Here is a 26,695-nt window from a genome sequence, read left to right on the forward strand (position 1 = left end):
TTTCCTTTGTCAGCCTCCTGAACTTCAATATCTCTGGGTATGTGCGCGCGCATGCACGTGCTCAGTCAGGTGCGACTCTCTGCAACGCCATGGGCTGTAGCCCGCCAGGCTCCTCCGTCCATGAGGATTCTCCAGGCAAGAATACTAGAGTGGGTAGCCATGCCCTCCTCCAGGGGATCGTCCCAACCCAGGGATCAAACCCAGGTCTCCCACACGGCAGACAGATTCTTTACTGTCTGAGCCACCAGGGAAGCCCTCCTCCAGGGGGTAGTAACTGGCAAATTCTAAGAGGTATAAAACTATACACGTGCTGTGTATGAAGGACCTGAGAGGATTACACATGCATTTTCAAATCTCATATCCTCTAAAGTATTCTTTGTTATAGAGTTCCATACTCTAGGTGATTATTTATTAATCAGTATAAACTCCTAGAGAAAGGGGCTGTGGGTTATTCATCTTTCAATGCCCAGTGGATCGCCCAGATCCTGGCCCAAGGGCAGATTTTAATAAATGTTTATGTGATTCAGAATTATTCATGTTCTATCATCTTATGGAACAAGTTTCATCAACCGAAGTATATGTATCTTTGCAAGTGAAATATCTCATAAAATCAGTTATCTGATACACAATTTTATGTGTATATTCCTCTTTTTTTAGCTGAATTGTTGCAAGTGCTAAGCACTAAGATCAGTTAAGGGATACTAGATAATGATTTTCTCAATGTTTTGGTTATATAGTCTCCAGTACATGCACCTTTATTTACAACAACATTCATGGGTCTCATAATAATTGGCATAAGACCAGAAATGTGCTTTCCATTACCCTGAGTATCTTCTAGAACTCACCTTGTGAGTGACTTCTTGAACCTGGATCTTCCTCTGCCTTTCCCCCACCAGCTATAGCTCTCTGTTTCATCTAGACTAATTTTACAAAAACGAAACAAAACCTTAGAATCAATTGGCAAGTGATTACAAGTCATTAGCTTCTTGCTGGGTTAATTAGAAGTCATTAACATTAAGGGTTAAGACACACTGAATATCTGTGTCTCGAGTTTCTGAACTTAATTTGAAACTATATATGAAAGAGAACATCTAAATATCTTTATGAAAATATATTTAAAATGTAATACAAGCTTACATCCTGAAAATCCCAGTGGAGTTCCAAAATAAACACACATACAAAACTAAAAACTCAGTTTTGAAAAATGTGACCTCCTATTGAGTTGGACGCTAGCCAAAAAGACTGTTGGATTGATTCCTGTTAACCAAGGCAGTTTTCCCAGAGGCAACCAGGTACTAAAGTTCCAGCTCCTTTGCCCTAGAAATGTATTGGCTCCTATAGAGCACTTGTCGTGTTATCTAGCATTACCTGCAGAACACACACACACACTCACACAAATACCCGTACACACCTAATTTCTTGATATCATGACAATGAAAGGCAGAATAGAGCTAAAGATGGAAAGACAAGCTTTAGAAAGTATTTGCCTTCTTCACAGTACTTAAGTCTGTACTTGGCATTTGATAACTTACCTATTTACTCCTAGCACAGTTAAGCTAACTTTGTTCGGCATTCATTGGGCATTTAAATTATTATATTTAATAGTTCCGTAACAGTATACTAAGTCTGCATAATAAGAAACTTATTCAAAGAAGTAGTTTGTATGAAAATTTGATAAAGAGATTTTAAACTATAATGATTTCAGATGTTAAAAGCATGTTATAATAATTTACAGTTTTGGTTCAAAGCTTACCTGCACTTAGAATTTTGAATCTCACTCTCATGCAATAGCTGTACCTATCTCCAAAAATGTGTATGTATTAAACACATGCTGTTTTCTCATTAATTGAAAATATATTATCAATTATTAATTAAAATGATAAACTAGAAAATTGGACAGTCTTGGCTTTGAAGACAATCTCCACCAAGCGTTGGGTTTTCTATCATCCTGCCATGATTTAAGTTTACTTTCTTTCCAGTCTTTTAATTTTATTTTTCTTGCTTAAGTGAACTGGGTAAGGCCTCTGGTACTATGCTAATTGGCAGTGCTGTTAGTGAGCATCTTAATCATACTCCCAAATTCACAGAAAACGCATTTAAGCTTTCTCTAATAAATATGATATTAACCATAGTTTTTTGCAGATGTTCTTTTTCAGACTGAGGAAGATAACTAAAAAAGTAACTAGAATAAAAGGCACCAGAGTGTTTGGCTGTTGGTGTGGTACTGTTTTGTGAAAGGTCTCTTTCACTTTTTATATATACCTAAGTAAGATGGACGTGAGTCTGGGTGAACTCCGGGAGTTGGTGATGGACAGGGAGGCCTGGCGTGCTGCGATTCATGGGGTCGCAAAGAGTTGGACACGACTGAGCGACTGAACTGAACTGAACTGAAGTATAAACACAAACACACACACAATGTGAGTTTGTGGGCTTTAAAACTGTTTGAAAGCTGTTACCCTAGAAAAACCCAATTCAAAACAATTCTCTTTATAACCTTGCTGTAGTTGCTTGCTCTTGCCAATTCATCATGGTACCTACACCTTCTGTTCTACCAAACCGCATGTTTAATAGGCTGCTTCTTGTATCAAAGCGCAGTGTGCTTATAAACAAACATACAAACCACAAAGTAGGGCTCAAAGACTGTTCATGTGAAACACTTCTGTATCCTTTATTCAGGTCAAAAATATCAGAACCTTAGATGTTTCCTTTATGCTTTTCCCCAGTCTCTGATTCCCTCCCCAAATAACCACTCTCCTGGCCTCTAACATCATTGATTTACTTTTTTCTGTTTTGATCTGCATATAAAATATAAATGCTCTTTATTCTCGATTTTCTCTGTCATCTTTTGCTCAATGTTATGTTTATGAGATCCATCCATGTTATAGTGAATGGCATGATTTTGCCCATTTTCTTTGTTGGATGGTATTCTTTTGTATAACTCTCTGAAAATCTAATTATCTGTTAGATGACTGATGTGCATCTGGTTGATTATACTTTTGGCTATTACAAATAATATAAATACTTTTTTTGAAGACTGTTTGATGTGGACCATTTTTAAAGTCCTGTCACAATTTTGCTTCTGTTTTATGTTTTAGTTTTTCGGCTATGAGGCAAGCACCCCTACCAGGGATTGCACCTGCACCCCCAGCACTGGAAGATGAAGTTGTCACCACTGGACCGCCAGTCAAGTCCAACTATATATATTCTTGAACATACCTTTTAATAAACATAAGTATACTTTTTTAAGGCATATATTAGAAATAGAATTTCTGAGTTTTAGGGGTTTCACTAATATTTGCATTCGATTTATTTGTTCCTTTGTATCTTATCCCTTTGAGTTCTCCCACCCAACTCCCATCCTGTCTCTGAAAGCAGCGTTGCTTCTTGGCTCTCGGCACTTCCATGCCATTTAGCTCTGGATCATTCTGGCTAGGAGAAGTGAGGCAGAGCCACTCAGCTCACTCTTGCAAGCAGCCCCTCAGCCTCTCTTATTACTTCTGTTTATTTTGTATGGAGGAGGTTGTTTGCTGCTTTCGTTTTTTTTAAGACTCTGGAGCATTGTGGGTTGTGATTAGTGTTGTGGGTGGTTTCCACAACACGAATTTACTCTCCTTATCAAAAATACGGGAGATATTGTTGCTACATAACCTTGACAACACTTATTACTGCAGTTTCTTAAATTCAAATACATTATATTTAATTCTGGTAAGTGTTAAGTCCTATCTCTATCCTTAACTGTGGCAAAAACAAAACAAAAACCAAAGACAAGTTTTACTCTGTGGCTTCACGTTTATTGGTGTTGAACAGAATAGAGTAATTCTAAAATATCTTCCTGTTTAATGCATTTCATGTTTAGTTTAAGTAGTCTTTGCCTAAACCAAGATAATTTCAAATATGCTCCTATATTTACTTTAAGAAACCTTATTATTTTACAGTTAACATTTAGATCTACAATTTACCTACGCTGCTTCTTGCATATAATGTGAATCAGGTATAGAGATTTTATATATATTATATATATATATTTCCAATTTCCCCTCTATCAGTTTTCAAAAGGTCTGTACATTTCCTCTGAGATGAAGTGCCATCTTTGTGGTAAGTTTAATTCCATCTACGTGTGTCTATTCTGGACTCTTATGTTCCATTTGTGTATTTTTTCTGCTTGCATTAAGTCGTATTGTATTAACTGCTATAGCTTCATGTCTTGAAATACAGAGTTAAGGTTGTTAGCTTTGGTTTTCTCCTTAAAGGTTGCTTGGCTGACACTGTTTCAGCCATGACTGAGTAGCTTATAAGGTTAACCCTCCTGCTGATAACTATATGAAACCTTGAGAAAATATAAAAAACAACTCTTTGAATATATCAGAGAACAAGGACACAGAAAGTACTTGAGAAAAAGAAATCGGGCATTACCTTGGTTTATTCCCTCAGGGCAACAGCCGAAGAAGACAGTAGAGCTTCATGGTACTCTGAAGACGAGGGTGGGTAACCAGAATTATCAAAATTTGAGGGGCAGAGACAGAGAACGCTGTGACAGTGAGTCCCTGAATTAGTACACAAATTTATCTTAAATCTTTTATATTTACTCATATATTTATCGTTTCATGTATATGCTATTCTTTCTTGCCTAGTTTTCCTTGGGTGTTATTTCTCTTTATTCTGAAAAATCCCTTTACTACTTCTTACAGTGAAGAATCACTAGCTCTAAGTTCTCTCTGGTTTTTATCTGAATTGATGTAACTCATATTTTGAAGGATACTTCTGCTAGAAAAAAAAAGTATTATGATTCTGGCCGGTTTTTTTTTTTTCTTTTCTTTTAAAAACCCTTTAAAAATGCCATTTCATTGTCTTCCAGGCTTCATTGTTTTCGATGAGAAGCTTTCAATTAAATCGTTTTTCCTCTGTATAAAACTTGTCTTTTCTTCTGACAACTTTTAAGATACTTTGTTTATTTCTGATATGCAGCAGCTTGATTTTTGATATGCAGGAGCTTGATTGGGGAAGGCAATGGCAACCCACTCCAGTACTCTTGCCTGGAGAATCCCATGGACAGAGGAGCCTGGTGGGCTGCAGTCCATGGGGTCACTAGGAGTCGGACACGACTGAGCGACTTCACTTTCACTTTTCACTTTCCTGCGTTGGAGAAGGAAATGGCAACCCACTCCAGTGTTCTTGCCTGGAGAATCCCAGGGACGGCAGAGCCTGGTGGGCTGCCGTCTATGGGGTCGCACAGAGTCGGACACGACTGAAGCGACTTAGCAGTAGCAGCAGCTTGATTAGATGCACCTAGTTGCGGTTGTCTTTGCATTAATCTTCTTCTGGGTTTGCTGAAATTCTTGGATCTGGGTTATAATGGTTTTTAACAAATATGAAGAAATGCTCTCTCTGGCAAAAAACATACATGAAATGTTATACTGCCTAATGTCATTCCACAAGTAACTGCATTAAAAAAAAATATTCTATTCTCTGTTCTTCAGGTTGGATAATTTCTAATTTTTTATCTTTAATTTCATTGTCCTTTCTTCTGTGGTTGCCAATCTGCTGTGAAGTTCATCTGATGAATTTTTATTTCAGATTGCATACTTTTCAATTCCAGACTTTTCCATTTGATTCTTTATAATAGATTTAATTGCTATGCTGAGACTCCTCATAGATTTACTTATTAGGTCACCTTTTCCTTTAAGTTCTTAAAGATATAGTTTTAAAATTTTTGTCTGGTAATTTCATCATTTCATATTAAATATTACATACCTGTCTATGAAAGGACAGCCTACTATTTACATTTATTTTATGCATTCATATCATATTAATTTTTTCTTAAATTTTTCGATATTTCTAAGCCACAAGGCTCATCTGAGAGTTTTTTCAAATTGTCACAAATCAAAAAATTTTCCAATATACTTATTGAAAAAATCTGTAATATAAGTGGACCTGCACAGTTCAAACCTGTGTTGTCCAAGGGTCAACTGTATATTAAATATGTTGGCTTCTTGGTATGCTTAGAATCCTTGCTTCTCAGACTTCCTTCTCCAGGAGATCTTCTGGACCCAGGGATAGAACCCTGATCTCCTGCACTGCAGGCAGGTTCTTTACTATCTGAGCCACCAGGGAAGCCCAGAAATGTGCATAATGACACCCATATCATCAAAAGAAAATGGAAAGCAATGTTCTAGAGCTTTGTTAAAAAATTCTAAGTGTTTTCCTCTCCAAAGACAATGATTTAGAGAGCAGACAATAAATTTCCAAAACTAATTTGGTGTAATGAAGATATAAGTGAGCTGTGGATCAGAAGTTTTGATTTCTACTAAAAATGAAGTATAATTCTATTAGGTTCAGTTTTCTTATCTATAAAGTGAATGGATTAGATAAAATCATTTTGAAGGTATAGATTCAAAACATCATGACACTAATAACGACTATATTTTCCTTTTTTAAGTTGGATTAAAGATAGGTGAAAAACAGGAAGGAATCACTGGAAGCAAGAATGGAGATCTCACAGTGAGTTTTGGAGGCCAGGGGAGAGCCTGCAACCTGTGGGTATTTTTTCTTGCCTAAAGGTAAGATGCGTGGATGAATCAGAACAGAGTATCTTAATTCCTAATTTATATTGAATATAGGATCTGTGAATAGAAGCACATATACTGTTTTCTGTGTAGTTTCTGTGGTTGCCTCCTGATTGGTAGCATGTGTGGATTAGCATAAAAGGATTTCGTGTTTTGAGAGCGCAGAGACATTATCTGATTATTTAATACTTCTTTGACTGATGCTGAAACCAGATAACAGTATCCTGGTATTTGCCACTATTCAAATCTTACCTCAAGTGCTCAGTGTAATCCTCGTAATCTTAGCAAAGAGTTACAATAAAGATCAAGCTAACACCTGACAACTGTTCAACATTTCATTTGTTTTTAAAATACAAAGCAAACATTCAGATTGAATTATTGCCTTAATCCACACGGATCACTTTGGTCATGGGCAAACTAGATGAAAGTCAGCGAGACTCAATACTATAGCTCTAAAAAGATTTTGCCACTCCAGTGTTTAATAATACAAACTCAGACTGCATACATTTTTTTTTTTTTTTACGCACAAACTTTGAAAAAAGCCTCTGCGAACATGTGGACCCTTCAGTCATTCATTCTGTAAAGGTAACTGGAAAGAATGTATCAGATACAGATTAAGTATTTGTCCTGGAGTCTCTCATTGACAGAAAAGTGAAATTCCCAAGGAGTTATTTTGACTCCATGATAGGTTTTTTAGCAATTATCACAGAGCTAGCTGCACTCAGCCCCAAGTAGGCCAATTAATTGTCATGACCCAGAAGGGAGCATGGAAAGGGAAATATTAGAAAGCAAACCCCTCAATTTTCACATCCTAATCACAGCAGTCTGATCTCTAGGAAGACTTTTATGAAAGCAGTTTTGTATTTCTCCAGATCCTTTCAGGCAAATAACCCCAGGGCTCTGATTTCTGCATTCATTCTCTGTAGCCACTGTGGAATGCACACAGCCTTTTAACAAGCCCAAGCAGAGCTGCACTGCCTTTTTTTTTTTTTTTTCTTTAATAAAATAAACTTTCATTTGTAAAACAAAATATAAATCTTAGAAGTGGGGAGTTTGCAGAACACCCAGATCACAGCCTTCCAACTTTCCCCACAATGGAGAGCTCTCCAGGGTTGTGCTCACACACCCACCTGAAGCAGAAAGCCACAGTTTACTTTCCTTTGTGACACTAGGTCCTGGAGTTACTCTGATGTGCTTGGAGAATTAAAGGAGAGTAATTAGGGCTTCTTTAGTCTGTCTACTCCTGTGCGCTGGGCTCATGGTACAGTGAACTGGGCCTTGAAATATAGTTCCAATAACTTTAGGATCAAAAGTATCAGGGTAATGGGACTTCCCTGGTGGTCCAGTGGTTAAAGACTCCACATTCCAATGCAGGGGTGAGGGTTCAATCCCTGGTTGGGGAGCTAAGATCCCACATGCCTCGTGGCCAAAAAAACAAAGCATAAAACAGAAGAAATATTGTAACAAATTCAAATGAAGCAACTGACAAACAACTCATCTCAAAAATATACAAGCAACTTCTGCAGCTCAACTCCAGAAAAATAAACGACCCTATCAAAAAATGGGCCAAAGATCTAAATAGACATTTCTCCAAAGAAGACATACGGATGGCTAACAAACACATGAAAAGATGCTCAACATCACTCATTATTAGAGAAATGCAAATCAAAACCACAATGAGGTACCACTTCACACCAGTCAGAATGGCTGCGATCCAAAAATCTGCAAGCAATAAATGCTGGAGAGGGTGTGGAGAAAAGGGAACCCTCCTACACTGTTGGTGGGAATGCAAACTAGTACAGCCACTATGGAGAACAGTGTGGAGATTCCTTAAAAATTGCAAATAGAACTACCTTATGACCCAGCAATCCCACTGCTGGGCATACACACCGAGGAAACCAGAATTGAAAGAGACACATGTACCCCAATGTTCATCGCAGCACTGTTTATAATAGCCAGGACATGGAAACAACCTAGATGTCCATCAGCAGATGAATGGATAAGAAAGCTGTGGTACATATACACAATGGAGTATTACTCAGCGGTTAAAAAGAATTCATTTGAATCAGTTCTGATGAGATGGATGAAACTGGAGCTGATTATACAGAGTGAAGTAAGCCAGAAAGAAAAACACCAATACAGTATACTAACACATATACATGGAATTTAGGAAGATGGCAATGACGACCCTGTATGCAAGACAGGGAAAGAGACACAGATGTGTATAACGGACTTTTGGACTCAGAGGGAGAGGGAGAGGGTGGGATGATTTGGGAGAATGCCATTCTAACATGTATACTATCATGTGAATTGAATCGCCAGTCTATGTCTGACACAGGATGCAGCATGCTTGGGGCTGGTGCATGGGGATGACCCAGAAAGATGTTATGGGGAGGGAGGTGGGAGGGGGGTTCATGTTTGGGAATGCATGTAAGAATTAAAGATTTTAAAATTTAAAAAAAAAAAAAAAACAATAAAGACTTTAAAAATGGTCCAGATTAAAAATACCATGATACTTTTTAAAAAAGCTTTTTAAGTGCATCTATGAAAATAGCATATGGCAAAATGGCATATAAATTGGTTATAAAAGAAAGCTGACCACCAGAGAATTGATGCTTTTGAACTGTGGTGTTGGAGAAGACTCTTTGAGAGTCCCTTGGATGGCAAGGAGATCAAATCAGTCAATCCTAAAGAAAATCAACCCTGAATATTCATTGGAAGGACTGAGGCTGGAGCTGAAACTCCAATACTTTGGCCACCTGATGTGAAGAACTGACTCATTTGAAAAGTTCCTAATGCTGGGAAAGATTGAAGGCAGGAGGAGAAGGGGACAACAGAGGATAAGATGGTTGGATGGCATCACCAACTCGATGAACATGAGTTTGAACAAGCTCCGGGAATTGGTGATGGACAGGGAAACCTGGCGTGCTGAAGTCTGAGTGACTGAACTGATCCATAAGTGGACAAAGTATTGTAGAAGCCAAATATTTCTAGCGAGAATGGGCTAACATGGTGACTTCCCCACTGTCTTCTGGGTTTATCATAACTGTATGAGCCAAAGCTGCTGTATGAGATAATCTGTTGTATAGACTGACATTAACTCTAGGGAAAGAAGTCTACAATTTCTCCAATCTGGTTATACCTTTTCAGAGAGATCATTTTAAAGGCTCTATTGTTTCTCTTCTTTTGTTTGCTGAAAAACTGCTAGATTTAATTTTCTTTCAACATATGGATTTACAATAATCAAATAAAATGTCTTTATAATGTTATGTAGTGACTCATGATGAATTAATGATTAAATCTGTGGCAAGAGAAATAGGAAGTTAATTAGCATAGACTGACTTTTTAAAAAAATCAATTAAAGCTTATATGTTCACCTGGGTTAGTCCACTATATAATAGAAATCACTGATAAATGTATGAAGTACAAGGCAAAATTTACGCTCCCTCAGTAAACCAAGCTGGCCCTGAGCATATGGTTTTCCTTTTAATTATCACTTAATAGTAATTCTGGGCCTCTCGTTTAAAGAGCATCGGCAACATAATTTGGCACAGAAGTTGACATATTTTGCTTACTGCCAAGTTCCCTCTAGCTTCTTTCCTGTATTATTGTGTTTCTTTAAACAAATCTGTCAATATTCACAGAATTAGATAAACAGCATTGAAAAAATCTTCATGGAAGATGGAGATTTTCCTCTGACTCAGGCCAAATTACTGTCTACAGGCTTTTTTCTTATTGTTTGGCCTGGCTTTATGACAACACGAAGAGCAACGTATGTGATGTCACTCTCCTTTTTCAACGTTCATGCCTATCTAGGGTTCCCTAGTTAAGTGCTGACTATTTTCAATATTTCTGTTTTGCGTCTCATTACGTATTTTTCCAAATTGAACCCTTTTAAAATTACATCTAATAACTTTGTTTGCTTTTTATTGTCTAGGCTTTCACATTCCACCAAAGAAATTGCATATGGTAGTGTTGTTGGGGAGCCCATTCAACAGACTTATGGAAAAATCTATAGAATCATTCTATTGTAAATTACTCAGTTGCCAGAACTCCTTTCTAGAACAAAGTGGAATAGAAATGCATAAACAGGTAAAACATTTTTTTACCTATAAGGTGAACCACATGCATGCTATGTATATACCAATGAGAGGGTGGCATGAGTCGTAATTGAAAAGACCAAGCCTTTACCTGGAATAGATGCAGTTAGTGCAGTTACTCTAGAAATGCTGGAGGAATGACATGCATTCTTCACAAACAAGTTTAAGTATCCTTTTCTTCTACTTCCCAGTTGAATGGAGGGGAAGAAATATTAGACCTATTATAGAAGAAATTTATCTTTACTTCCAAACATGCATAACTATGGTTGTCCCCCTGCAGCCCTGAGGTTAAATATACAATTTATTTTGGGAAAGAAGAGCAAAGGTACATTAAAAATGTTAACCTGTTTTTCTTTTTTTTTTTCTAAAAATGGAATCCATTACCATGGCCACATCCACCCAGTTTTCTGTTAGGATATTCCTGCTCTTCTGTAGAAATAGTCATCAGTGTCTGAGAAGGAGAAGATGAGGGCATTTCTCTGAGATGTGATTTTGTTTTCTGCGGGCTGTGCTATGGTGGCTGCAGTTTACCTTACCACCTCAGGTCCTCCTTCAGGATCTGTCACCTTTAAAGGAGACAAGTTGAATAAGACGGGGTCCTTGTGCTCAAGAATTTTATGCCTTATTAAGGGAAATAAGACAGACACAGACAAATCTATAAACTCAGGGAATAAGGCAGTGTGTGACAAGTGCCAGGTGAACAGAGCAAATGAGGTATATGCCTCAGGCAGGGAGATCGAGTCTTACTGAATTTATTTTCACTTAAGTTATACTCCAAGCACTCTAGCTGTATAACATGGGGAGAAAAATACATGATAAAGGAAGATCTCTAAGGCTGGATGATTTAACAGACCCTTTAAAAGAATGAGCAGAAAATGCATTTTGGTTCACAGCAATAGCTGTAGAAAGAAATTAAGTTTTCCTAGTTTTTCTATATTTAGGATTTTGCATGCTCCAGAATCAATGGGTTTTCTTTTGACTTTCACTTTGATTTTCTTCTCTATTCTTTCCACTCCTGCTGACCTCTTCAAACACCACTTCATTCTGATTCACAAGGCCTCTGGGTCACCTTGCAGAAAGACTGGCGTTCAGGGCAGCATCAAGTCACTGACTTCCCTCAAAGGAGAAGCAGCAAGCTGGCGTGGGACTACGGACCCTGGGGGTGAGATTTGTGACCCTGGGATTCCCAGAGTCATAAAGTTCTTATTTGGGGAATACTACGTAGCTATTTCAAGAGCAGGCCAAGTTCTTTCTAGGAGTTGTAATACACAGCATTGCTTTTTCCGTGAGAAAGTAAGCTAAGCCCCTCAGGGATGCTGTGGGAATAAGAGCCACAGTGTTGTAACTAATCTGCTTTAAAAGTTGAATTCTTAAAAGATGCATTTTACAATTTTTAAGTCATATTATTTTCACAGTTGAAGCACTCAGGGTAAAGGGCCATCCAGGGTATTTTGAAAAGATTATACACTGTATTTTGTCAGAACATTTTTTCCCTATGATTTCATAGCCTCTCCTTCATGGAAGGGCAAAAAAAAAAAAAAAGTTTCTCTTTCTCCCCCTTCTCTTGCTCTTGTAACTGTTCTCAGAATTCTTAGGGAGAGAAAAGAGTTTAAAGATGCTCCAACAATTTGCTGGTCTATAGTTAGATTTTGTTTTTCCTATTTAAAGTGTGCAGTACTTTGTAACCGGACTGATATCTGGGCTGGTTGCCCAGTGGAAATTTCAGAAACAGAGGACAGTGTGTTTCTGTACGTTGTTTCAAATAACTCTCCTTGCTTCTTTAGGGAGATATAATAGGCATTCATATTAGGCCAGAAGGTTATTAGATCTCCATGAGGCTCCGTCCGGCTGCATGCCATGAATGTTATTCTGTCAACACAAACGTCATTAGAATCTGCTAAAATTGAATTACTCTTAGCAGCTTTACAGCTGTCTCACAACATTTGACAACTACCAAGAAATGCATCTTGGCATCAGTGAGAATTCTTCACTAGGCCGATTTATATCTAAGAACAGTAGGAAATGAAGGGGAATAATGGTATCACAGTTTCAATGTATAATGTTTACAAAATCAGTACTGAGTTTTTCTCTCGCAGGCTGGGATTGATTTTCCCACCCCCCTTATCCCGGTACCTTTATAGCCCTGGTGACTATAAATAAGTTGCAGGAAAATGACTTCTCTCCTGTTTCACGATGCTTTTCTTATCTGACTGCCACAGCTGTCACATATCCACATGCTCTTATTTAAGATGTCTGTATCTGGAAACATTACTACTTCTGTTCTTCAGTAGCTGAAAAACATTATGATAGTATTTTGGAATCTAATTCATTTCTTCTCTTTTGCTTTGCTACACTTTTAATGTCTAGTTCTCTCTGTGATCTTCAGTCTCCTCCATAGGGTTCCTCTGTCTATACAGTTAATATTTATCCCAAAGAAAAACTGAACTTCAGATTTTAAAAAGAATCTGTGAGTCTGAGCTTCACATCTTGCTCTTGGATTTCAGTATTAAGGTGAACCTACAAATAATGCTGATCCTTTTCACTAGTGATAAATCTTCATGGTCAGTGTGAAGAGCTTCATAATACCCAGCATTAAACAACATTTCTATATGTTCTCCTCCACGCTATTCTGTTTACTTTCTTTAAAATGAGATGCCCTTAAAATGCACACAGGAAGTGAAATATTGCGTAGGATGAAGCACAACAGTATCCATTTGAAAACCAGTAGAGTTAAAGATTTTGCATGCAGTTAAATTCTGTATACTTACATTTCCTTGCAAACTTACTGCAATTCAGTTTCTCTTTAGTTAATATTTATTCCGTCTAGAGTTCTTGTTGTCAAAAGTATACACCTCGAGATTAAATAAAATAAAATGCAAAGTATCACACAGGAGACATTAAGTCAGTGTTTTACAGTATTTTGTTCAAGTGCTAGAGGATCTATATCGGTACAAATTTCATTAAATACTCTTGTCTAATAACTGTGCTCTCATTATTTTAAAAATGTGACTCTTGGATATGCAGCATACTTTGATAACATTCTCAGGTAAATTAAAGTCATTTTTAACATCGTATTATCTTGTTGCTGAGTCTTAGAATGAAGTAAAAAGTCAGTTTGTCACAAGAATCAGGACAGACTACTAGTGGAGTTTATGGAAACAGCAGAACTTTACGTGGAGCACTGCAAAATTTCTGCTTCACAAAATTTCCCCCTAAATCATTGTGTGAGAAATAGACCATTTATTAAGTAAATGATGAATATTGGGAGAGGGTCAAAGTTATTACAGAAAGAAAATACCCAAAATCATGGTGAAAAACACTACAGATCTTCTAATGGGCAAAAATGCATTATGAAATTATTTCCCACAATGCTCAAAGATTGCAAAAAAGAGCCCACAGTGCCAGGCAGAAAGAAACAGAGAGCCCAGCCATTATTTTGAGGGTTTGATCAAACTAGTCACTCAATTGGCATAATTTTAGCCAAATTCCTCCCACTTTCTCTACTGTAGAACTATTCTTAAACAGCATAAAAGTATGATCAAGTGTCTTTCAAACTATATAATTTCTGGTATTACTAGAGAAGATCCTCTTAATTTTAGAGGAAGATGATGGATTAGTTCTGAAAGTGAGGAAGTAATCAAAGGATCCGGATTGGAGTGGCATCCGGATTGGAGTGTCAGAGAACGAAAGTCTTCTTTTATTGGAGGGAGGACTCTTGCTTTACAGGTAGTGAGAGATGCAGAAATGGAGGGAAAAAGGTAAGAAGAACCAAATTCAATCAGACTTCATACTAGAGGTTAACTAGAAGCTACTAAAAGGTCTACACTAAAACAAGAGAAAGGAAGTATAAAAAGATGGTTTTTATAGGACAAATGAAACATATGGAGTACTGAGAAACTTTTTGAAATATGAGTATTCACATCAGAATGATGTTAGAACATACTACATACTCTGTTTACTCTTAGAGATATATTCTAAGTTTAAAAATGCTGAGGAACCTTAAAATTATCTCAGTTTCTTTGTCTTCATAGTAATTATTGTTTAAGATCCAAGAGTTGCAATAATATGGAAAAAGAGATATATGCATACAAATTTTTAAAAATGCATACAAATTTAAAACCATGTAATGTTAAAAAGTTGAAAATATCAAATAAAAATATACTTTTACAAGATATATTTTCTAGCCCTCTCCATCCAAAAACAATAATATTCCTTGTGGAAACCAGCACTTCTCACATCCAGTTTTCATTTTCTAATTATTCTTCACACTAAAGGAATCAGAGACACAGGAAATGGCTGATTCCAAAGGAAGAAGCAAAGAAGTGGAAGGGAATGGTGACTGCCAAACCTTTACCACCATGCTGCTAAGTCGCTTCAGTCGTGTCCGACCCTGTGCGACCCCATAGACAGCAGCCCACCGGGCTCCCCCGTCCGTCGGATTCTCCAGGCAAGAACACTGGAGTGGGTTGCCATTTCCTTCTCTAATGCATGAAAGTGAAAAGTTAAAGTGAAGTCGTTCAGTCGTGTCCGACCCTCAGCGACCCTATGGACTACAGCCTGCCAGGCTCCTCCATATTCTGAGAAGGAAAGTATTCAAGGATAAACAGATTTTGTTAAAAGGACACAGTTGCCAGTCTAGAGCGACTCCTCCTGATCCAAATTGGGAGCGTTCAAACACCAATAATAACTATAATTCATTGGAATCCATTACATAAATATACATCGAGTTAATAGTAAGGCTAAGCAAAGAGACTATAAATCAAACAAACTCATTGATCACCTCTGGAGATGACGAATATACAAATTCCTTACTTTTGAAAACTGGTAATTAAAAGATGAAAACAATGCAGGAGGCCATGTTTGAGGCTGGCCGGAAGATCCTGCATTCCACGGAGCAGCTAACTACTGAGCCTGTGCTCTGGAGCCCAGGAGCCGCAACTCCTGAACCCACGTGCCACAGCTACTGAAGTGTGAATGCTCCAGAGCCCATGCTCCACAACAAAGGAAGCCATCACACTTCAAAGCCTGCACACTATGACTACGAGAGTAGCCCCTGCTAATCACAACTAGAGAAAAGCCCTCGAAACAATGAAGATCCAGCACAGTCCAAAAAAAAATTTGAGACCAAGATATAATGTCTTGTTTTTTCAACAAGAACTATAGATGCAAGAATTTTTAAAAAGTGGCCCTAGTTGATAAAAAAAATTTTTTTTACTTATTTATAGGATAATAATAAATGTAAAAAATAATCACTGCTAATCTTAATGAAACAGCTAAAGGAAGAAACTTCAATGGCTGTGAACATTTCTGGTGAAATGTTGGTAACCAAAATATTCACGTAATGTTGAATGTCTCCCCACAGATTATTTAATTGAAAAAGAGAAAACATACCTTTGTGGTGAAAGATCTGACTAATGGAATTAATCTAGTGGTACTACTTACTTGCAAACAAAACAGACATTCTGTAAATTAAATGCAACAAGAAATTCTGATTTTCCCATGAACTATTTTTTTCACAAAAGTGTTTAACTTGTGTCTAACCATGACGTTAGTTTTAAGTTTCAACTTATAGAAAATATAGGTGATACAGAAATATAAATTATGTGATGAAAACACACCCAGACAAATGCAGAATGTAAAACATTCTATAGGACATCTGGTCTGATGTTGTAAAGAAGTTAATAGCAGGGGCAGAAATTAAAAGTGGTAAAAACTACTTGACTCAGAAAGACTTAGAGACATAACAAATGTATTGAGTCCCTTATGATTGAATCCTCATGAACAGATATGTGGGAGAATTGGAATGCAGACCAATAGACTGGGTATCTGATTTTATTAGGGAATTATTGTTGATGTTAGATACAATCATGCTAGTGTGATCATATGGAGAGCATTTCTTCTCACACTAAAGAATTTGGGGGAAAGAATCATGATATATGTAAATTATTATAAGTGTTACAGTCAAAAATTAAGTATAAGCAATGATACAAGTATAAATTTGTATAGAGAGTATACATCTAGATTGGGCTTCCCAGGTGGCTCAGTGGAAAAGAATCTGTCTGCAGTGCGGGAGATGCCGGTTCCATCCCTGGTTTGGGAAGACGATCTGGAGAAGGAAATGGCAACCCACTGTAGTATTCTTGCTAGGAGAATCCCCATGGACTAAGGAGCCTGGTGGGCTACAGTCCCTGGGGTTGCAAGAGAGTCGGGCATGACTTAATGACTAAAACAACACAAATAAAACCTATAGATTAACAGAAAAGGCAAAAGGTTTACAGGTGTTGAATCTGGATGGTAAGTGTATAAGTCTTCTTTGCGGTATTCTTTCTATTTTTCTGTATATTTTAAAACTGTCACGATACAATAGTTTTTATTTTTAAAGAATATTTGTTCCGTCTCTGTCCTATCCGACTCTCTGCAGCCCCATGGACTGCAGGATGCCAGGCTTCCCTGTCCTTCTGTATCTCCAGAGTTTGCTCAAACTCCTATCCATTGAGTCGATGATGCCATATTTAAAGAATATGTATAATTATAAAGCCCCAGAAGTTACAATAAAAGGTACAGTACCTCCATTCTCTTAAAGCCCTTGCATTAGAGATTCAAATAGCCTGCATCTAGGATTCAAAGAGATAAATATTTAATTTGGGGAAATCAGTAGCTTTAAAGGGAGCTCTGAAGGAGAAAAATTGTATGATATCCCTGATATGCAGAGTCTAAAAAGAAATGACTCAAATGAACTTATTTACAAAACAGAAATGGACTCATAGACTAAGAGAATGAACTTACGGTCATCAGGGAAGAAGAGAGAGGGAGTTTGGGATTGACATGTATACACTGCTATATTTAAAATGGATAACCAACAAGGACCTACTATATAGCACAGGGAACCCTGCTCGATGTTATGCGGCAGCCTGGGTGGGAGAGGAGTTTGGATACCTATGTGTGTATGGCTGAGTCCCTTCGCTGACCACCTGAAACTATCTCGACACTGTTAGTCAGCTATACTCCAGTATAAAAGTTAAAACAAAATAAAGGGAGCTCTGCTGTTGGTAACACTGGAATGCATACCTGTAAAATGGATAGTATGTAACTGCTTCAACGCTGCCCTGGAGAATTCTTGACCCTGGAAGTTCTCTGCGTGTAGTCTAAGAGTGGCATGGCCCCACATGGGCCTGCACCCACTCCTGAGCCTTCCTGGAGCCAGGCTGTCCCGGGGCAAGTCCTCCAGGCCAGTACACGTCTGAGATCCCAGCTCCCAACCCAGATCCTCCTAAACCAAGGGAAATGAACTGACAGTTTCAGAATCTGCTTTTGCTTCCAGGAGAGCTGGAGGAGAGGTCCTCAAGATGTCATTGCTAGGCTATCCAGTGCCTACCCCACATCAGAATTCCCCGGAATGTCAGGTCAGTCGGATTCTTCAACTCAGTAACACTTGGCTAGTCTGCAAATGCCCCGTCACTGGGAAAATACAGGACAGAAAGGGTCCTGTCCATAAACTTCCACCTCGAGTCGAAGCCTTATGAATCAATTGTCCTTTCAACAGCCTCTTTTTTAACTATTCCAGTCTTATGACTGATTCTCTGCTTCCTAGGTCTTTGAATGGTAATTTCCGTGAGAGCCAATTATTTTATGCAGAAACGTGTTTTTCACTAGAAAGGAAATTCTTTTTATCTTACTAAAGTTGGAACATAATAGTTTAGACATTTCCGTCCTCTAAAACATAAAACATCTAGTGCATGGCTGTTACCTGAAGCACTAAATCAAAGTCCTCTTCTAAGGCAGGAGTTTTCTAGGAGTTAGAAAACTCACTAGGTCAGAAAGTACTCACTAACCTCCTACAGCCTGAAAAGGAAAGTGTGGGGCCACTTAACGGCAAATGTCAGTATTAGCCTGACCGCATGTCTGCAGAGAGTTACAAATATTGAGGGGAGAGAAAGGAATTAAAAAATAAGCTAAGGAAGCATATTTTCTTATTTTTCTAAGTATTTCCTAAATTACCCAAATCAGGTAACAAATACTTCACCTTCCATTCAGGTCATTTCCTGGGTGAATATGACCATTTCACTTACACTTTTTTTTTTTTTTTAAATGAATCAAAGCATCTTTCAGGTTCATATTAGTCTCATAAAATGGATATCTGGGTGTTTTATATAGCAAGGCCTTGTGGTCTTGTAGTTTTGTATAAAAAGTTTGTTAATATGTGTGTGTGCATGTATTGAAAATTCCACAGATTCTTGATTTTCACAAACAGGCAATATACTCCTAATCCTCTTGAAATTTATGGTGAACTTCAGTAGAAGGAACTATGTCTCCATAACTGGCTGAATCTTAGCTATCATGAAAAAGGAGTTTAGTCAAGTGGTAGAGGAGGAAGAGGGTCTCACTTTGGTCCAGAGAGCTGCCTTCAGCTTTGGAGATCACTGGTCATTTTACCATTGGAAAAACAAATGGAAAGGCAGGGTTCATGTTAGCATTGTGAGGAAGTAAGCAAGATACTCACCAACAGGGGACTCTTGGTTCCTAAGTTGTGGACTAGGGCCATTGACTCTGACGAAAATAATACACAATCCCTGGGGCTATGACAGTAGTCTTTAATCAAGAGGATTCACTGTCCTAGTATTACTTAAATAGGCTTTTTATGTAATGTGACAGACTCAAAGGCCCAGTAGAGCTACTAAAACTGACTTCTCCTAATGAAAATGTATTAAAGCAAGGTTTTCAACCCCAGCACTACTGACATTTGGGACCAGAAGTTGTTTGTTGTGAGTTCTGTCCTGTGCATTATGGGATGTTTATCAGCACCCACGGCTGCTAATGGCACGCCATCAGTTACAAGGACCAAAGAGATCTTCAGACACTGCAAACTGTCCCCTCTGGGGGAAAATGCTCCCAGCGGAGACCACTGCACTAGGAATTCAAATCTATATGCTGATACCATGTATTATAGCTACTTCGGGAAAGTGAATACTTAGTATAGTCTCCATCCTTAAGAAGATCCTGACTGATTCATTTTTTAAAAAAAAATGTCTATTTACTTGGCTGTGCTGGGTTTTAGATGTGGCATGTGGGATCTTTAGCTACAGCATGTGAAGTCTTTGTTACAGCAAGTGGGATCTAGTTCCCTGACCACGGATCGAACCCAGGCCCCCTGCACTGGGAGCATGCAGTCTTAGCTACTGGACCACCAGGGAAATCCTTGACTCATTCCTTCATTCAGCAAATATTATACTGTTGATATGTCTCTTCTAGGAAGAGGGAATAGCATCTCCCAAGGCCCTGGGGCAGGACAAGGCCTGGGTATTAGAGGAAAGTTCAAGGTATTAGACCAATTGGTGTTTCTTGAATTTATCCTTAAAAGATCAGTTTTGCTCATATAGAGTGTACGTTTGGTTTCGTCAAAACCTTAAGTCTGAAAGTTAAAACAATGATTGTCATTTTTGATAATGGTAGGTATACATATACTTTCTGGGATCTTTTTTTCTTAAATATCATGAATAAAAATGTGTGTCATATTTAGTCACTAAAAAAAAAAAAAAACAACTGAATAAACTGTCAGAGTTTCAGATATGTGGGTATATCTATCAAGAAGTAAAATCTGATTCTTCTAGGCCGAAGAAGTTGAATTTGAAATATATAATTTGAAAGGCAACATGTAATGACTAGGCAATCCATTTTGTACTAAACATTGATACATATATATATAATTTGAAATATATGTGTGTATATATGTAAATATATATCTATATATCAGTGTTTGGTAGTTTGTATTTATCAAAGCTTCTAGGCAATCTCTATTCAGTATCCAGTGTGGTAATTTCTGAATAAAAACATTTGACTCTGCCCACTCCCCCATTAAAATGCTTTCATGGATCTGTACTGACAGTGGGGTAAAAACAAATCTGAGCATGATCCATGGATTTACCACCGTAGCTACATCCCAGACCACATGTGCTCTCCTTCCTCGCTCTAGCTATCCAGACTCCCTTGGACCATGGCTTGCCCCGGGGTCTGCACACAATGTTCTATCTGTCTGGAAGGTACTACTCTCCTTTTCTCACATACTTAGTTCCTGCTCATTCTTTAGCTCTCAGTTGAGCTCTCTTTCCCTCCAAGGTCTTTTCCCTACCACTCTGGCTACATCAGTCTCCCTGATACATACTCTTAGAGTACCTTTATCTTTTTGTCATACTGTTGTTCATATCTGGAGTTTTTCAGATCTGCCGTGTGATTAGCAATATATCTTTCTTCCCCACCAGGGCACACACAGACAGTACTTTCTTGCATATAGAGCCTGTGTCCAACTGGTTCACCATTATACCCAGCATCCAGCATCCAGCGTGGCACACATAAGACCTGCATAAACCCCTGTTGAATGATTGAATGATAAACCCTCCCAGCTCCTTAAACACACTGTGCTAATATGTGCTCCACACTTATGCCCTGAGTGCGTGCCTTGCTTCCTTCTTTTAGGTCTGCAGCCATCTCCCCTAAGGAAGTTGCGGTGGTGGCGATGGTTCACAGATACAGGGTTTGTGCTGGGTGGAAAGTGATGTCACACAATTCCTATGGGCTAGGAAGGAGAGAAACCTCTGAGTCTCCTAAAGCCTCATCTGTTAGAAACAATTTTTTTTTTCTGAGTCTGCTTCTTTTATAGTTTATTCCAATTTCGATACATTTAGATTCCCCTATATCTCATTCAGGGTAAATTTAAAATTCCATATCTGACCCAGTCCACAACCTTGCTACAATGTACTGAATGTTTGTCTGTCAGAAATGTACATGTTGAAATCCTAACCCCCCGAGGTTATGGTATTAGGAGGTGGGGGCTTTGGGAGGTGGTGAGGTCATGAGGGTAGAGTCTCCATAAATGGGATTAGTGCCCTTATAAGAAAATCAAAAACGACAGCTCCACCTTGGAAGGTGACAGCGTGAAGATGGCCATCCACAATTTGGGAAGGGTCCTCACTAGATACCAAATTCATCAGTGTTTTTTTTCATCCTGCACTTACCAGCTTACAGAACTGTGAGAAACTGTTTATGGCATTTGTGCCATAGCAATCCAAAATGAACCAAGAAACTTGTATGATATACATAATCTCTCATCCCTTCAAGTCATTAAAATTAAGCTCAGTGGCTTTGGGGTGGGTGGCTAAAAATCATCTAAAGATTTAAAAAAAAATATTTTTCAGTTGGTTTTGTATTTTTGGTAATAAAGGTTTCTGAGAAGCTTTTCATTGCTAGTGAAAGTCTCTCAGTTGTGTCCGACTCTTTGCAACCCCATGGACTATATAGTCCATGGAATTCTCCAGGCCAGAATACTGGAGTGGGTAGTCTTTCCCTTCTCCAGGGGATCTTCCCAACCCAGGGATCGAATCCAGGTCTCCTGCATTGCAGGTGGATTCTTTACCAGCTGAGCCACAAGGGAAGCCCAAGAATACTGGAGTGGGTAGCCTATCCCTGCTCCAGCAGATCTTCCCAACCCAGGAATTGAACCAGGGTCTCCTGCACTGCAGGTGGATTCTTTACCAGCTGAGCTACCAGGGAAGCCCTTTTCATTGCTAAGCACAAATCAAAAATCTTGAATTCTTTTAATGAAGAGACTGTTAAAAATCTCTTGATTGTACTAGAAGAGCCATTGCAGTGACAAACATTCTGAAATATACTTCGTTTTGATGTTACTTATTTTGATGCCTTTTTAATCTGTATATGCAATGTGTATCTCCCAGAACTTATAATCTGAAATTGACTAACCATGTAGTTGCTAACTTTGTTCTAGATGCATCAATAATTAAAAGCAAAAAGATAAAAATAAAAAATAGTTCTGAGTGATTGTGTAAAACACATGAATCCATCATACCACCTGGAAAAACTATCAATGGAAATTTCATTTGTAGGGGTTTGGGTGACTGCATAAAGTGTCTACTTTTTAAATAAATAGTACTGTTTTGGGAAAAGTTTTTCAGGCAGTGTCTAGAGTGTCCCATAAGGAGGTACAGAGATAGAAGTTGCTATGAGCTCCTTTGAGATTCTGTCACTAGATGGAAGAACTTGTACTATCCAGACCATAATTCCTAAATCCCTCCCTGTGCCTTCTTCCCTTGAGTCTTAGAGTGGCTGCTCAGAGTCATTATGGGCAAGTGAGGGTCACCTCCTGCTAAAATGCTGATTTGTGGATCTGCTTCTGTTTCTGCTGTTGTTTAAAGGCTCCTTGCCCCCCTTCTTGCCTCCTTCCACTATGATAAAATGGGGACTTTTAGGTCTAGTCCAAGAGTATAAGTAATGATCAGGATGACTATTCTTCAGATTCAGAATTCCTAAAGTACCCAGTGAGAACTTCATGAGAAACAAAATTATTCTTGTTTATAAATACAATTAAAATCAATCTTATTGTGAGTATCTAACTGGGTACATCTATAAGAGGGTATTTAATAAGATACCCTTAAGATGATTTTAATAAGATATCCTCTTGATTTTATCCAGAGAAGAGAAAGGAGAGAAAAAGAGAGAGGGGTTACTTTTGATCTCTGATTATTATAGAACTAATGATAATATTAACATTTAATTTAAAAATCTGCATGTGCTTTTTTTTTAAGATGAAAGGAAAACTTCAGTGCCCATCAGATAAGTTTCTCAAAGAAGAAGTCAATGAAGAGGTATAAGATGAATGCTCTGGACTAATTGGATAAAATAAAATATGTGCAGCAGCATGCTTCTCCAGAGTCTTAAAAGGTATTCTGTACTTAAAAGCAAATATTCAGTGCTCTGCATGCATTTAAAATATGAACAATTACTACAGAAGAATGTTTGATTTTTATGTCATGAGATTTTGTAATATTTTATACTTTAAAAATGTTTACAGGATTTTTAAAATAGTTTGATTGTTTTAATCACTAAAAAATGAACTGAAACACAAAAATTGTATCTATGATTTGTAAATAATAGTGGAAAATATTTTTTCCTAAATGTTGATGTTAACTATTTCATTCTTGTAATTTGTGAATTTCCTTGTTTGTCCTCTAATTTGTCATTAAATATTGGAATTCCTCTTTAAGCTATATAATTGTAAATAAGGGAATTCTCCCTAAAATCAAAAGGATGCCCTTGACTATTTTATTGCTGTTCTGATATGTTCACAACTGTAGACTGTATCAGTTTAGTTCAGTCGCTCAGTCGTGTCCGACTGTTTGCAACGCCATGGACTGCAGCACGCCAGGCCTCCCAGTCCATCACCAATTCCCGGAGCTTGAGTAAACTCATGTCCATTGAGTTGGTGATGCCATCCAACCATCTCGGCCTCTGTTGTCCCCTTCTCCGCCCGTCTTCGATCTTTCCCAGCATCAGGGGAGACTGTATAGCACGATCTTAACATTGTAAAGCTTACTGACATATCAGCATTTTCATGTTAATTGGTCTGGTAAGCACTTTTGATTCAACAGATTCTACTTATAAACTGATCAAAATATGCTTTAATGAAAGCCTTCTGGGGTTTCCCTGGTGGCCTGGCAGGTAAGAATCCGCCTGCCAATGCAGGAGACATGGGTTCCACCCCTGATCCAGGAAGATCCCACATGCGGAGGAGCAGCTAAGTGTGTGCGCGCCACGACTACTGCGCCTGTGTTCCACAACAAGAGAAGCCACCACAATGAGAAGCTCACGCACGGCAACTAGAGTAGCCCCTGCTTGTCCCAACTAGGGAAAAGCCCGAGCAGTAACAAAGACCCAGAACTGCCAATAAAAAATAAGATTAAAAAAAACTTTCTGGCATATTTTTTCCTTATTCATTTTCTTCTCATGATGATTGATAGATATTCTAAGAAGTAAAGAAGTGTAGGTATTGCTTTACCATCTATATGCTATCATATATATTTTTTTTAAAAGCATAGTCACTTAGTCGTGTCCGACTCTTTGCGACCCCATGGAGTGCAGTCCGCCAGGCTCCTCTGCTCATGGGATTCTCCAGGCAAGAATACTGGAGTGGGTTGCCAGTCCCTTCTCCAGGGGATCTTCCCAACCCAGGGATCAAACCTGGGTCTTTCCCATTACAGGCCAATTCTTTCTTTACCATCTGAGCCACAGGGAATATTTTTAAGTCACTCTTTATTGTCAGGTCCTTAATACCTTAAGGGTACTACATAGAATATTCAATTAATTCCTACCAGAACCAAGTATGTTAGGCATTAACGGGCCCTTTGTGTAGAAACAGAGACACAGGCTCAGAAAGGCATTTTAATTGCCTACATCTCAACAAAGCCAGAGGTGACGATAGAACCAGAATTTAAACCTACGTTGGCCTGACTTTAAAAAGTGTATTCCTTCAAATAAAGCAGTTAATACTAAAATGATACCAAAAACTGGCAAATACAAAAAGTACTTAAATATTTTTATTTAAATAAGAAAATTTATATAACGTGCAGAGGATAGTACAGGCAGGTGTACCTCAGATATTGTGGGTTAAGTTCCAGATCACCAAACTAACGTGAATATCAAAACAGAGTGAGTCACACACATGTCCTGGTTTCCCAGTGCATATAAAAGTTATGTTTACACTATACTGTAGTCTATCAAGTATACCATAGCATTACGTCTTAAAAAGAACAAGTACAAGCTTAAATATACTCACTTTGCTCAAGTCAGAGGAGAAATATCGTATGACATCCTTATCTGCAGACAATAAAAAGAAGAGATACAAATGAACTTGTTTGCAAAAGGGAAACAGACTCCCAGACTTTAGAGAGTGAACACATGGTTGCTAGTAGGGGGAAAGATGAGGGGAAGGGATAGGTAGGGAGTTTGGGATGGAATTGTACACACTGCTACATTTAAAATGGATAACTAACAAGCACCTACTGTAGAGCACAGGGAATTCCATGTTATGTGGCAGGCTGGATGGGCGGTGAGTTTGGGGAGAATGGATACATGTATATGTGTGGCTGAGTCCCTTTGCTGTCCACCTGAAACTATCACAACATTGCTAATCAGCTACACTCCATATAAAATAAAAAGTTAAAAAATAACAATACTTCATTGCTAAAAAATGCTACCATCATCTGAGCCTTCATCAAACTGTAATCTTTTTGCCCCAGTAACATCAAAGATCACCATTCACAGATCATAACAAATACAATGAAAATAAAAAAGTTTGAAGTATCTCAAGAATAATCAAAATTTGACAAAAAGACAGGAAGTGAGCAAATGCTGTTGGGAAAATTGCAAGATTAGACTGCTTGATGCAAGGTTATCATAAATCTTCAATTTGTAAGGGGAACAAAAAACATATCTTTGAAGCACTATAAAGCAAAGTACAATAAGATAAGGTATGCCTGTACCTAACATAATCATATAATTAAAACAACAGATAGCCACAACTTTTAACCAATCGTTAGAAAATTGTGGTTTTACAGATGTATTAGTTGGGAAAGGCTAACTTTTATAAAGACACTGAGCCAAAAATCTCAGTTATTTAACAAAATAAAGGTTTAATTCTTACATCTGTCATAGTCCAATCAGCAGCGTCAAGATGAAGTTTTGGAAATGAAATTGAAACCCCAGTGAAAAGGAATAAAGTCAGAGGTGAGACTAAAATTCCTCCCTTTAAGAAGAAACCTAGACTTGTCTCCAAAATGAGCTACCAAAGATTATTCACTTTCAGTTCAGTCGCTCAGTCATCTCCGACTCTTTGCGACCCCATGCATTGCAGCACGCCAGGCCTCCCTGTCCATCACCAACTCCCGGAGTTTACCCAAACTAGTAAGACGTATTTTTAATATTAAATTATTCACTTATTTAACATTAAAAATACATATTACTCGTTTGTCCTCTTTTACAATGCCAGGGTAAGCTAAGCCTGGGTGTTTTAATTATAACAGTGATTTTGTTGTAAATTTAAATATTAAAACTGGTGTGTTTAATAAACGTCCAAATTACGACATCATTTTAAGGGACTATTAATTCACACCTTATTAAATTGTGAAGAATATAAAATTACAGCTTATTTTTAGAAATAAAAAACAAGTTTTCCTGTAAGTTGTGTCA

The 26,695-nt window shown here is 38.0% G+C and overlaps 1 long non-coding RNA gene across 1 annotated transcript; it reads left to right on the forward strand.

Annotated features, from left to right (window-relative positions):
• Nucleotides 1-305: 305 nt before the first annotated feature.
• Nucleotides 306-23,756, forward strand: LOC105605165 (uncharacterized). Its single transcript, XR_003587133.3, has 5 exons — nucleotides 306-2,417; nucleotides 3,096-6,557; nucleotides 10,501-10,655; nucleotides 11,720-11,825; nucleotides 23,257-23,756. It is a non-coding gene; the product is annotated as an uncharacterized LOC105605165 (long non-coding RNA).
• The last annotated feature ends 2,939 nt before the right edge of the window (nucleotides 23,757-26,695 follow it).

This window comes from Ovis aries, chromosome 26, assembly GCF_016772045.2.
Source record: "Ovis aries strain OAR_USU_Benz2616 breed Rambouillet chromosome 26, ARS-UI_Ramb_v3.0, whole genome shotgun sequence".
Lineage (NCBI taxonomy): Eukaryota > Metazoa > Chordata > Mammalia > Artiodactyla > Bovidae > Ovis > Ovis aries.